Consider the following 14,591-nt stretch of genomic DNA (forward strand, 5'->3'; position numbering starts at 1 on the left):
TATGTTGAAATTATTTTTTTTGTTTTGCACAAAAAAAAAAATAATAAAAAAAATAATAATAATAATAAATAAATAAAAAGATCATCGTACTGCACAGTGCACATGCTGCACTCAAACTTCGCCTTTGCCAAGATAAATAAATAATATATATTATTATAAATATATATTATTATAAATTGTTTGGTCCAAAAGGAACTTACATATTTATAGTGTTTCTATTTTTTTTTTTAATTGGTCTTATCATGTTTAATGATGACGCATTTTTTTTTTCATTTTATACCAAAAAATAAATAATCGTTTCAATAATCGTGATTTCAATTCTTGCTAAAATAATCGCGATTATTATTTTTCCCATAATTGTGCAGCCCTATTTGGAAAAATAAAAAGTTTGAAATGCTTAATCTTGGTCTCATTATTATTATTTTTTTTTTTACATCACAAACACTTCAGCAGGGGTGTGTAGACTTCTGTGATCCATCCGTCTTCTTTCCTATGCTACCGTAGTTGTATGTGCGTCGGGGAAGTCCCAATCAAAGTTTGGCGAGTGTGTCTTTTTTTGTGCGAGCGCGTGCTGGCGCGTGCAACCACGCAGCCCGTGAAAAGATGTCTCCTAATAGGTTAATTGGTGTTATTGGCCTGGTGGAGCAGAGGAGGATTGTGGGAAGTGATGTCAAGCAAGGCTTCTCTTTCCTCCCCTACAGGAGTCAAATGCTCGCCGCTCGCCCCCCCCACCAAAGCCTCCTAACAATCAATTTCCCTCCTCGGGGTCCATGAAGGCAAAGATTTGACCTCACAAGCTTTACCCCCCACGTCAACATCCTTCACACCTCAAAGAAACACACGGCGTCAATACTGCGGATGATGCGGCGTGTCGTCATGGCAACTGACCCACTTTTGAAGGTTGGGAATCATGAAAACGGGGATGTAATGTTTGGCTTGTTAGCTTCGCAATGTGACAAGAAACACTCATCGGAGAACATTTTACGATAAATACACGGGCCAAAAGGTACGAAGCGACCGTAAGAACAAAACTCAACAACAAATGTTCCAAATGTGAAACACAAATTCATGAAATGGAATGAAACGAAATGCGACGGCGTGTTGCATCAAAATTCAAATGACTGAAAATGGTACGCGTTTACAAAGTGTGGCTCAAACGCAAAATGTTACCAAAATGTGTAACAAAATATGATAGACATTTCAAGAAAAAAGCTGAAATTATGATCGAGAACTTGCTCAAATGAGTTTTGTCCCAGGAAGGCCCCCTTACTTCCTGTTTTGGTCATGGGCAGACATCACGGGCTAACAAATGCTAGCAAACTAGCTTGGCAAAACTGAATTGTGTAGAAAATTGCATCGTTTCATCAACTCAAAGTTGCAAACTGGATGTTATAGAAATTGTTTGTTTCGCTCTAATACATTTTAAGATGTATTTATCCCTCTTAAGTGTTGGATTTTGTTTGTTGTAGCGGTTGAGTTCTGTATTTTTGCTGTTGCGTTTGTTAGCAGCCAGCATTTGGCCTTGCTGAGGGCGAGGCAACATGGAGGAGATACAGGAGGTTGTGGGGTGGGGGTGGAGGGGGCGCATTAATGCAACTCGGCTGGAGCGGTCTACCTGGAGGGTCGTGGGGAAGGAGGGGGTCAGTTTGGTGGGGGTGCGCTTGAAGAGCGGGAAAGAAGCCAAAAGAGCGCGCACATAGTTGCCGCTATTGATTTAGTCCACAGCCTTAAATGAGGGCACTCGGGGCCAAGGTCTTCACTCTCTCCTGGACGGCCAACAGGAAATAGCTGAAAAAGTGCCGGCGAAAGGGGGTGCGCTAACTGTCAGCTTGTAGAAAAGGGTGCGTAGCGTTATAGTCAAAGACTTTTTTTGGGTGCGTCGCCCTGGTGTGTCTCTACAATTGAGGAGGGTGTGTTTACGAGTAAGAGAGGTGCACTGTCAAGTTGGAGAAAAAGGGTGTGTGTCTTAAAACATTTGGTCGAGAGTGGATTCATCAAAAATTCTGTTGTTAAAAGTCTGTGCACTACTTGTCGCGATGTGGAAAAGTCATTTTTAGTCCGGATTGGTCCAAATTGTTGTGTGCACACCGCTGGGGGTACGCACAGTATATGCCCTTCACCGGAGGTTTGGAAGGGGTCTAGAAAATGTCCGTATGTACACTAGAAAGGGGTGCGAGGCCTAATGTGACTTCCCATGTCAACATATTAGTCCAGATATTCCAAAAGTGCTACAAGCGCACCTGTGGAGGAACATGCGGGTGAGCAGCAGTTTCCCAGCTTCAGAAGCAGAATCAGAGCCGTAACAGGATCTCTGTGTGAAAGGGGCTACCTCAGTTTTCTTTTTCATTTTGCACATGAAACATGAAATGTTCCTGACACAAAATAGGGACATGAAGGCAAGCTAGCAAGTTCCCGCCTTCAGAGGTAGTACCAGATCCGAATCAGGGTTTCTCTGTGAAAGGGGCTAATGCCTGAAACTGGAACAAGATGAATGTGTGAAAGGGGCTATTGCTGTAAAGTCCGATTTTTTTTTCTCACAGCTTTTTCCGCAAGTGGTCCCTATACTTAAATGTCATCAAACATGGAGTTCAGGAGAAAATAAACATCTCGACCTAATTAGCCGCTGAGCCGGATGACGGGCACGATCATTTATTTCCCTGCCGCCGGCGTTAAATCAGGTGCCGCTAACGACCAGGTGACGACCTGTTTGCGGTCGGCAGCGATAAAAAAACAACAACAACAAGACGGTGTCATTAAAGCAGGATGTCGTCGACAAACTTGCCGACGAAGAAAGCGGGAGTTTTATTCCGCCAGGGCCTCCCGTGTCGCAGTCGTCGGCTTTGTACCGCCACGCCGTCGACGCGTCGAAAGTGCTTGTTTGGGGGAGATTTAGCCGCTTTAGCTGCTAATTGCTGACAGAAGCTGTCAAGACGTCGGCTGATTCTTCTGTCAGGGTTTCGGTGTTTAGATGGGGAAAAACACAAAACGGCTTTCTTCTGCCGGAGGAGAGACAACGCGACGCCGGGCGCGCACCCCCACCCCCTCCCCATCCTGTCCCGTGTGGGATATTTACCCACAAGACATGAAACGGGAGAGCACCGGAACAATGAGTGCGGGATTACGGGCCCGTCATGCTCCTTTGTCTCCGTTTCTGTCACCGAGTCCCGCGTTTGTTTGAAGATGCTCGCCGTGTTTACCAACACACACAAGGCAAACCCTGGGAGGGGGTGCGCTAAACTGGGTTGTAAACGGGGGTGCGTCGCTTGAACAAGTTTGAGGAAGACTTGATTAGTCCAAGACATTCTCTAGTAAATAGATTAGAACATTTATTTCCATGACAACTTTACTGTCTACAAACAGGCTTTGTTTTCAGGGGTGCGCTAAATCGTCAAGGAGGATGTGTGGTTACTTTACCGTGTTTCAAATGGGATTAGTCCATGGATTATTTTTTTTTTGCAACTTTTTGAGGTTATATAAACTGTGTTCAGAGGAGAGAGGTGCCTCAAATGTGTTGTAAAAAGGGGGTGCGCAAGTTCCATCCATCCATTTTCTCGACCGCTTATTCCTCACAAGGGTCGCGGGGGTGCTGGCGCCCATCTCAGCTGGCTCTGGGCAGTAGGCGGGGGACACCCTGGACTGGTTGCAGCCAATCGCAGGGGGTGCGCAATTTGAAAAGTAAAATGACGAGATTCAAGAATTTGAGAAACACTATTATTTCATTCGATTAGGTGGTCTTAAAATTGGCTTATCTGGTGATATTAGATTGTGTGAACTGTGGTTTGTGCACCCCCCCCGGTGAACATTCTCCACTTGATCAGTGTTTCTGTGATGAACAGTTTAGTTTTGTTTGCATTTTTTTTTTCAGGGTATTTTCAAGGGAAGAGGTGCACTCACTGTCACAATCTAGAAAGCGGTCTGTGGATCAAAAAGTACGTGAAAGACTGGATTAGACTAAGAGTTCCTTCACAAATAGATTAGTCCAAAGACCGGCAAACTGTGTGCGTGCAATCCCTGGGGGTGCGTGAGTTTAAAAGGGTCTGTGATAACGATTACAGATTTTCACTTTTTGGGTCAAGACATGAAAAGGCAAAAGGGGCGCAACAGCGAGTGTGGGATTACGGGCCCTTTGTCTCCATTTCTGTCATTGATTCTTGTGTTTGCCAACACACACGCGGGCGAAAGGGTGGGGGGGGGGGTGCGCCCCTCCTGGATCTCAGCAAATGTAATGAGGCTTTGATTCGCAGGCAAATGAACAGTAACTAAGCTTTGCTTTGATTTTTTTTGGAGAGTGTGTGTGTGCGTGTGCATGTGTGTGTATGGGGGGGTGCGCTAGTGTGCTAACTGATTGGGAATTAGAACGTGGTATGTGATTAAAAAAAAACGGAATTTGTTCAAGACTTTAAATAGATCATTTAAATCAGTTTACTGTCTATGAATTTCTGGGGGTGCGCTAACTCTGTTGTGATGTGGAAGGGGGCATGTGACTTACAAAGTACATTTAAAAAAAAACAAAAAAAAAACTGGATCAGTCCAACAGTTTTGCAATAGGGAAAGCAGAAAACGTTTTTGGCAATGAACGCGCTTTGTTTTGCTTTTTCGAGGGGGGTGTGGGGGTGCGCTAACCCTGTTGAGAGTTATACCAAGATTTCCCAAATGAATAGAGAAGTCAATTTCTGTCATACTCGTGTTTAGTGTTACCAAACACACAAAATAGGGGGGGTTCAGCAAAAGTAGGGGGGCGCGATAGGGTGTGCGCCCCCTCTGGACCTGAGCAACAGTAACGAGGCTTTGATTCGCTGGCAAATGAACAGTAATTAGCCTGTGCCGCCGTGGCTCAATATCCACACTGAGATTAGCGCGGACTCTTGCAGATGGCGGCGAAGGAAGGGGGGGGGGGGGTTGCGGGTGAGGCGGATCAGGCAGCGAGCAGCCAGGTCAGCACCGGGCCGGTGCGGCACGGCGCACCCTCTGAGGGGATTTTGCGGATATTAGACGGCTGCCAGATGATGAAGCCAATTATAAAAGAAAAGTGTCAGTCACGGCGAGGCGGCGCTGGCGTGATTAGCGGCCGGCCAGGAAATCAGGTGAGCGAGCGGCTTCCTCCTGCCGGCGCCTTTGGTTTGCTAATAAGATGGCGAGCGAGGGGAGCGGTCGCCAGCTGAGGCCCCACCGCTCGGTCGTGACCTCCGCTCCGATCACAAAGACGCGAAGATCGGCCCTCCGCTAACAACGCCGAAGGGGACTGCCATCCAAATGCCGGACAATCATCAAATAAATTAATAAAGTAAAAGAATTTGTTCTTTATTTTAATTACAATTTTAGTGATATTTGAAAAACGGCCACAAAAACTCAGATTATTTAAATAGTTGTGTTTTTTTTTTTTTTTCCTTCCGCCTTTGGTTCTGATGGCTACGAATGACAAATTGCGATTGGCTATCGCTGGTCATGTGACATTTTGCCACTCAACTCAAAACGACTTCAGTGCTGCAGCTGTTGAATATTTTCGTATTCGATTGAAAATTCGAATGATTGAATATTTGGATGTGTATATATATATATATATATATATATATATATGTATACATATGAATAACTTTTTTTTCAAAAAATGTCTTAAAATAAATCATCTTAAAAAGTATTTTTAAAAAGTAATCAAAATACAATCAAATGTAGTTGGTGTAGCTTTATATTTTGAGAAAGTAATTGATATAGTCACACTACAATTACAATTTCCAACAGGGTAACTTTTAACTGCACACAATTACTTTTCTAAAGTAATCTGCACAAGAGTGTTCCACTCGCTTAACAAAAGTCTTTAAAAAAAATTACTGTACATACTGTAATATTGGAGTGTTGAATGTGTGCCTTTAAAGGGCATGGCCTAGTCATGTCAGGTGCTGGAGATGGAATTGCTCCTTGTGAGTGTTGTCATTTTGTATTTGTGTGCTTGACGCCCGCTCATGTAAGTGGAGGAAGCGCTGCAGTTCCTTCAGCACAACAGGGGCCAAACGCCGCTTAATTAGCGGTAATAGTTTTTAAAGATTATCTGGGGCGGGAGAAAGGAGTGCTTTCTCGAAAAAAAAAGAAGCAGTTTCCTCATTTAGCCGCCGAACACGGAGGGGGCGTGGTTGGGGGGTGCGCGGCGAGTGCGGCGCTATAATGAAGCGGGTCCAGACAGCGGCCATGACAGCCGTGGCAGGTGATGCATGGGGCCCATGCTAATTCCTTCAGCCCCCTCCCCCGAGTGATGGATCCTCAAATCTTGACCACACATCCCATTAGCCCGCCCCGTGACAGCGGGATAAAGATATTTTATACCAAAAAAAAAAAAAAAAACGGGAGGGGGTGGTGCGCTGTAAGTGTTTCACAAGCAGTCAAAGGCGCAAAACCTTGCGAGTCCTCCGCAATATTTCCACAAGCAAAGTTATTGATGACTTAACCTCGGGGGGTGCGGCACGTGGCTGATGGATATGGTGCACCCCCCCCTTTCACCACCCCTCCCCACCATTGCGGAGCAGCAGGATAACAAGGCAGGCGGTGAATCACTGGCACGCAGCGGGTAAAAATAGACGGTTGACATGCTCCAACATTCCCAAAGACACCCACCCAACCCCTCCCCTGCCCCAACACACACACTTTCACCATAAATACATTAGTCCAGGGATGGGCAAATTGTGGTGTGCACGCCCCTGGTGGTGCCCTTCAGGCATCTTACGCAGCCTTCAGGTGCGTAAGATTAAATGTGTAATGAGGGTGTGTTTTAATGATTACAAATTTACATGTAGTTTATTCGTATCTTGACTCACAAAATGCCTTTGATTGACTTTTAACATGCTTTCTTTGGACTTTGGTGTGATGTGAGGGGTGCGCTGAACAGTTGGGATGATGAAAATGGTTTACAAGGTTTGCACTAGTCCAAAACTTCTACAAGAAATAGATTTTAATCAGACTATTTAATTTGGGCTTTGTTTTGAGTTTTTAAATTGTGTATTGGGGAGAAGTGGTGCGCTGTCAGGGTGCAGAAGGAGGTCCATGACTTAGAAAGTGTGTAAAAGACTGGATAAGTTCAAGACCTACGCCATAAAAATGAGCTTAGAGCTCCTAAGTAAACATGTTAGTGGTATGTGAGTGCCCATCTCTTGACTTTTAGTTTGTATCGAGTATGTGTGTGGGGGAGAAGGGGTGCGCCTACTCGGTCAGCAAGTCGAAAGTGGTGCGTGCACTGCAAAGTTTTGAAAAGACCATATGAGCACATTGAGGGACCTTATATAAGCCCCCTTTGCTTTGCTGGACCTGAAAGCGCACCACCGTCCTTAACTGGAGGGGAAAAAAGCAAAAGAGAGACTACTTTATCAGGTGCTGAGGTGCGCTAACCATTGATCTAACTGCTATCTGATAAGTTTCTATGTAAAATACAAATACACCGTCAATAATGCCAAGTCAGGGATAGTGGACAGGGGTGTGAGGGTTTTTCTCCAAGGGGTGAAAGGGGTACGCACCTTAAAATGTTTGAAAAAGACTGGATTAGTCCAAGACTTCAGCCATGAATAAATTCCAAAATTCTGATGTTCACACCCTTACCTGCCGTCTATGTGATCATGTTATTTGTATAAGCGTGAGCTGGAGAAAGAGGGTGCGCTAACTCTCTGGACATGTAAAAAGAGGTGCATGTCTTTGGAAAAACTTTGATTTGCTTATTCCATTAAAGGAGCTCACCGCAGTTTATTTTACTCAACTGGATCTGACGGTGCACCCCCTCTGAAGGGGGGGGAAAAAAAAAATCAAAACAAGTGGACCAATGAGGTGTTCAGGTGCGTTTATCATAACTATTTTTCCGGGATCGGGCTAATAGCTGACAGCTTACCATGTAAAATACAAACGAGCCGGCCTGGATGCGAGGAGGCTCGGGATGGCGGACGGGGGTGCGAGGCCTCCCCCATCCCACCGCCCTGGCCCGCCTTGACAAATCGCCACGGAGGAAGCGTTTGGGGGAGGGGGGGTGGTGAGCTGGGTTTCGGTGACAGACAAGGAGCACAATTATCATGGCGTGATGAAGGAGCGGTGGCGACCGGCGGCGGCGCACCGTTAATTACCGTCCTCTTTTTTTTTTTTTTTTTTTTTTTTTTTTCTCCCCGTATGCCCGCCTCTAATGTGAGCGAGAGAAAACACGGCGTGACAAGTGTGCAAAAGAGCAAGCAGTAAATTACTGTCGGGAAAAAGTAAACGCGGGACGACGCGGCCCTGCCGGTGATTTACGGGGGCAATTAGGCAACCGCCCCGCCGAGATGCTGAGGACAGCATCGCGGCCACGTCGGGGACAAGAAAGTGGGAGAATGTTCTCGGGGTGACCTTTAAGTGGCAGAGGGCTTTGAGACAACTTCCGCGGCGGGATAAATCGACGCAGCACACGTCACACCCGGGTTTTTACATCAAGCTGGAACGTCACGGGGCGATGGGGCGGATTTAGGTCAGTTCCGTTTTGTCGTCATAACCACTGGGCGTAAAAAGGAGTTAAATTATATTTCGTGTTAACTGTCCTGTCGTAAAATTTCCCATCAGGAAACTGTCCCGTCTCAAAAAAAGCGACACCCGATTTATGCCAATTCGACGACCCATTTCATACATCAATGGATGCCAATCTTGATTTGTATCAATTACAATAATTGTTCTCCAAATGCTACATTATGTTATTTATTCATTCTAAGCTTAGCTAATAGCCACTGATGCATCGCTTTCCAAAACGTACCATGTCCAAGCTGGCTAGTTTTGTTAATACAAAAGCATTCTGGCAATGTTAGGTTAGCTTGGCATAAAAACAGGAATAGATGTAAAGGTATTTTAAAATGTAATGGATCATCAACCCAGTGTGAAAAACTGCCTTTGTGCTAGGTTAGCTTAGCATGATGACAGGAAACAGTTCGGTGTGATAAGCCCACGTCTATCCAGTGACTACAAAATTCTGTGGTGAGAATTAGCATGTTACCTGCCCAAGGATATTATGTTACGCTATTCATGCTAAGCTAAGCTAAAGCTAAGATAATGTCCAGTGACACGTCTCTTCTTTTCGCGCAAAGACCATTACAGTCACTTAGGAGCAAAGCGTTTGAAGCGTTCACTTGGCCTAACGTGACAAAATGTGCCGTGTCATGCCGGGACATATTCCGAGTGAGCATTCGCACATGTCTGCTCGGATGCTAACGCCGCCGCCGGCTAGCTGAGGAAGTGGGAGGAGAAAGGAAGGAAGCGGTAGGCGGGAGACGAATGCGGTGGGGGGGGGGGGGGGGGGGGGGGGGGGGGGTCTTCGTGGTGGTCTCTCCCGGCCATATAAACCCGGTCGGGGGGCAAAGTGAGTGGGCTCGCTGGTTTCCAGGTCAGCGGCCTTGAGCGCCTTGTTTGGCGAAAGGTGCCACGAGACGGCCAGCGAGCCATATGTATGTCCACTGCTGCACCGCGCCGACACCCCCCGGGCGCCTTCTCCTCCACCTCGGTGGACGATGGACCACCTCGAGCTGTCAAAGCCCAAACCACCACCACCCCCCCTCGACAACACTGCCAAGACTACACAATGTGAGGTCATGAAAAACAGCTGGAAAAAAACACGAGAACATTCTATAGGCATTAAATATAGTATTAAAATCAATGTCAGTATGCTACATTTGCGCATATAAATTAAACATGATGCAACTATTCTACATTAGATGTATTAAATACAATGTAAACGTGCTAAATTGGAGGCGTATAGACATTAAACGTGATGTATATTTAACAGTGTCACGACGTACGTATGGCAACTTAGAGGCTAGACTATGCTAAAATAAATAACTGCACAAACTCACAAGGCTTTCAAAGCTAAGCTAAAGAGCTAACATTTGTGAACATTAGCACATTACTTGCCTGAGTAGATTGTCACATTATTCGTGCGAAGCAAAACTAAAATTAAAAGTTGAACAAAGACAAACAAACAAAGACGCTATGCTAAAACATGCTAAATTTCAGAGCTAAACAAAGACAAGCTTAACACCGTTTTTGTTGCATTACGCAAAGCTTTTCTCAACTAAGGAAAGCTAAGTCGAAGAACAATTTCATTAGTGAGCATTAACACGTTACCTGGCCAAGTTTTGCTAAATTATGTGAAGCTAAAGAGCTGAACAAGGACCGGTTCATTAGCGAGCATTAACGCATTATGTGTCTTAAGGATGTTATGTTACATTATGTTATGCTAAGCTAAACCGATGAATGTATCGCTCAGCTTTTTCTCCTTTTTAATCACTGCTGGCGGAGTGAAAGAAGCACAATGGTCCACTTGGCTTGTTTTTTAAAAGGCTAGCGTGTACGATAAAAAAGCGACAACAACGAGAGTCCGTGAACAAAATGGGCCAAACGGGGGAGGAAGGCCGAGTGTCATAAATAAAACAATAACAAGCCTCGCTAACGAGATAGCTCCCTCTGCACGAATCCCGGCTAATCATCCCGGCGAGCTGGCGGATGATGAAGTGCCGCCGCCGTCAGCCAACACCTGCACAATTAAATTGTCTCCCGTTCTTTCCGTGCCTAGCGTAGCGTAGCATTAATTTCACTCCTAAAAGGCACGATGAGCGCGCTAATAATTGCGGCGACTTGACTCCGTGTCCGGTGGAAACAGAGCGGCTAATTAGGCAACGGTAATTAATTAGACATAAACACAGCTAATCGGGGCCTGTTAGCGAGCGACTTGTGTAGGCGGCTAGCATTAGACTGTTTCTAACACAAGATGTTGGGATAACTGGACTTTTAGCCACGTGATAATTTGTCAGAAAGGACGACTTCATCATCAATTTATCAGACAAAGCTATTGCTAAATTGGTATGCTAATGCTAAACTATGCTAAACTAAAGAAAGTTCATTAGTGAGCATTAGCATACTTGGATGGTATGCTACGCTAAGATATGTTAAGCCAAACTAAGTTTGGCTTTTGACCTGAACAAAAAAAAATATTGGAAAATCAAAACAATTGAGTATTGCGAAATTGGTATGCTAATGCTAAATTATGCTAAACTAAAGAAAGTTAATTAGTGAGCATTAGCATACTCGGAATGGTATGTTACGCTAAGATATGTTAAACTAAACTAAGGTTGGCTTTTGACCTGAACAAAAACAAGTTTATTGGAAAATCAAAACAATTGAGTATTGCTAAATTGGTATGCTAAACTAAGGAAAGTTCATTAGTGAGCATTAGCATACTTGGATGGTATGCTATGCTAAGATATGTTAAGCCAAACTAATGTTGGCTTTTGACCTGAATAAAAAAAAAAACTTATTGGAAAATCAAAACAATTGAGTATTGCTAAATTGGTATGCTAAAGCTAAACTATGCTAAACAAAAGAAAGTTCATTAGTGAGCATTAGCATACTCGGAATGGTATGTTACGCTAAGATATGTTAAACTAAACTAAGGTTTGCTTTTGAACTGAACAAAAACATGTTTATTGGAACATCAAAACAATTGAGTATTGCTAAATTGGTATGCTAAAGCTAAACTATGCTAAAGAAAATTTATTAGTGAGCATTAGCATACTCGGATGGTATGTTATGCTAAGATATGTTAAGCTAAACTAAGGTTGGCTTTTGACTTGAACAAAAGCAAGTTTAATTGGAAAATCAAAACAATTGAGGCAGACAGCTAAAAATACAAAAATGGCAGCTCTCAGAACATTAACAAATGACTGAACATTTCTTGGAGTCTTGTTACCATGACGGCAACAAAAAATAAAAAATAAATAAAGACAAGTGCATCATGTTTTCTGTGACGGCGCTCGCGTCTCGAACACGAAACTGGATTAGGAGGGGGTAAAAAAAAAGCGGGATGTGAAGTTTGTCTGCAAATTAGAATATGAAAGGTGCGCCATGTTGGCACACACGCACCACTTCCCAGCGCGCCCGTGTACCCATCATGTCCAATATTCGCACCCATCGGCACGGCAGCGAGCGAGCGGGAATTTAATGGTTATCGTAATCAATGTTGACTCTGCGGATCACAACGGGAGGAGGATGAGGAAGGAAGGAGGAGGGGGAACGCCTTTGTTTGGATGCTCTGTGATTTGGATATTTTTTTTATGTGGGTGGTAGACGAGGGCAGAGGTTCTCAAACTATTTGGGCCCAGGGAATCCTCGCAGTGTAATCATTCGAGTGCCAATTAAACACCACGCCATGCCCTTGGAATTAAACAATGTTTATTCAATCACAAATCTCACTGTTTACATTTTTAAAATTCAATTCCACTAGTTTTCAGTTCAGCTTCATAGCACCCAATTTGTGTATACACTTTTATTTTTTATTTTTTTTTAATGACACGACAATTTATTGCAAATGATTTCCCAGACCCCCACGCTATATCTTTTGGACCCCTACCAGTCCGGGACCCCATTTTGAAGGTGCGGGTGTCTGCTCCCTGGACTCGCATCATTACCAGCGTGTTCTCTATTTGTCTGTCACCGGTATGCCGCATTGACAGCACTCTCATGCGTTTGTCGATAGTCAGAAGCGTCCAGGATGGGAAAATTGGCGGCGCTCTGCGCCAACGCGACTTGAACTTTGACCTGACACGTCACTTGTCAAGCTAAGCTTTTTTTGGGCAGGAGAGGAGGGGCTAATTTGATCGCTTTTATTGATCCAGACTGACAAATGTGTAGAATACAAGTGAAGGCAAAAATCTTTATTAGTCTTACATGCCATGTTTTATGGCTCATTTTAAACATTCCTGACTGTTATACAAGATTAAAAAATAAGTAAAAAAAAAGACAACAGTTGCGTGATAGTTTCTTTTAATATTTTCTTCTAAAAGACTGCCTTTTTACAAATTTTGTTTCAGGTATGATTCAGGCTAAGCAGTTTTTGTAAGCATAAGAAGAAACAAAGTTGAAGTGTTCAATGTTAAGCTAGCAAGATAAAGCTAGCTAGCTGTTTTAAAAACAATTTACAAAACCGTACACTTGACTCGGTGCTTTATAATTGAATTTATGTTTCTTAATCCATTGTTCATGTTTAATATTTGATTGATAGCTTCAGAAAGAAAAAACAAAGTTGTTCTTTGATTAGCGAGTTACAGCTAGCTAGCTAGCTAGCTTTAAAAATATTATTACTTAGCACTTTATAATTGAATTTATGTTCATCATTCTGTTATTGACGTTTCAATATTTGAATGTTAGCTACAAAAACAAGAAACAAAGCTGAGGTGTTCAATCTTAGATTAGCGAGCCACAGCTAGCTAGCTGTTATTTGAAAACAATTTACAAAACTGTACACTTGACTCAGCACTTTATAATTGAATTTATGTTTCTTAATCCATTGTTGATGTTTCAATATTTTAATGTTAGCTACAAAAATAAAAAACAAAGCTATTCTTTCATTAGCGAGTAACAGCTAGCTAGCTAGCTTTACAAATATTATTATTACTTAGCACTTTATAATTATATAAACTTATGTTCACCATTCTCTTGTTGCTGTTTCAATATTTGAATGTTAGCTACAAAAACAAGAAACAAAACTGAGGTGTCCAATCTGAGATTAGCGAGCTACAGCTAGCTAGCTAGCTCTCTTTTTGTTTTGTTTTTTAGCAATAGCCTCGTTATTAATAAGTGGATGATGGATGGATTTAGCAATCAAAGTAGCAAAGAAAACACAGTCCCTTCACAAATGCTTGACTGTATGATCGTTGTGACACTTGGTGACCAGGAACAGATTATTATTTCCTATGGGTAAAATGTGCTTGAATTGTTGTTTATTGTTGTCCTATTTACCACACACAGTGACACCGCACCCCTCCCTGTCCCCCCGCCTCGCTGCCCCCCCCCACTACTCCCACCCTGGGGCGGTTGACGTGTGTTGAAAAGAGAAGACGAGTGGGAGACACATCACACACTGGGACGGCTGCCCTACATGGAGGCTTTTATTGCAGCGGCGAGCTCACAGGATGTGGCTGACGGGACTTCAAGTGGTCACATTTAGCACACGTGAATGTCACAACGCATCCAACACAATTTAGCCCGGCACACCCCCACCCACCCCCGCCCTCCAGCCCCTTCATGCTAGCCAATGACACTGTCACTGAGCTATTCAAGGGACAACACGGCTGAGGAGCGATATTTACTCGACGGATTTTTATTTTTTATTTTTTTTTCTGCAGTAACTGGGTACACGCCGACAGGACAATAAATGCATAATGTTGAGAATGTAGTCATATATTTTTGGAGAATTGGACCATTGTGTTAATTGATGTTTCATATGTAGTGAAGCTTGGACAGTGACTCTAATTATTAATTTTGCAAAATTGATTCATATTATAAAACTTAATTAAAAAAAAAAAATGTTTGAGTAAGAAACCTACTTTAAACAAAAATAAAGAAATAATTATGAAAATGATTATTTGTAAAAATCACACCTTCTTTTTGATAAAGTACAACTTTGGTGAAGATTATAATTTTACAATTACAAAAAACCGCCACCACTCATTAACTTGAAAAACAAGTATTCTAGTAATATTATGATTAGGGAAGGGTGAGTACCAATACCAAATATCAATATAGCCATATTTTAAGATATCAGTGCTGGTGAT

At 43.2% G+C, this 14,591-nt stretch overlaps 1 protein-coding gene across 3 annotated transcripts in view; it reads right to left on the minus strand.

Moving 5' to 3' along the window:
* The window catches only part of tgfbr3 (transforming growth factor, beta receptor III), a 259,659-nt gene that overhangs the window by 86,775 nt on the left and 158,293 nt on the right, over positions 1–14,591 (minus strand). The gene's annotated exons all lie outside the window — the stretch shown is intronic.

Source organism: Festucalex cinctus, chromosome 10 (assembly GCF_051991245.1).
Source record: "Festucalex cinctus isolate MCC-2025b chromosome 10, RoL_Fcin_1.0, whole genome shotgun sequence".
NCBI lineage: Eukaryota > Metazoa > Chordata > Actinopteri > Syngnathiformes > Syngnathidae > Festucalex > Festucalex cinctus.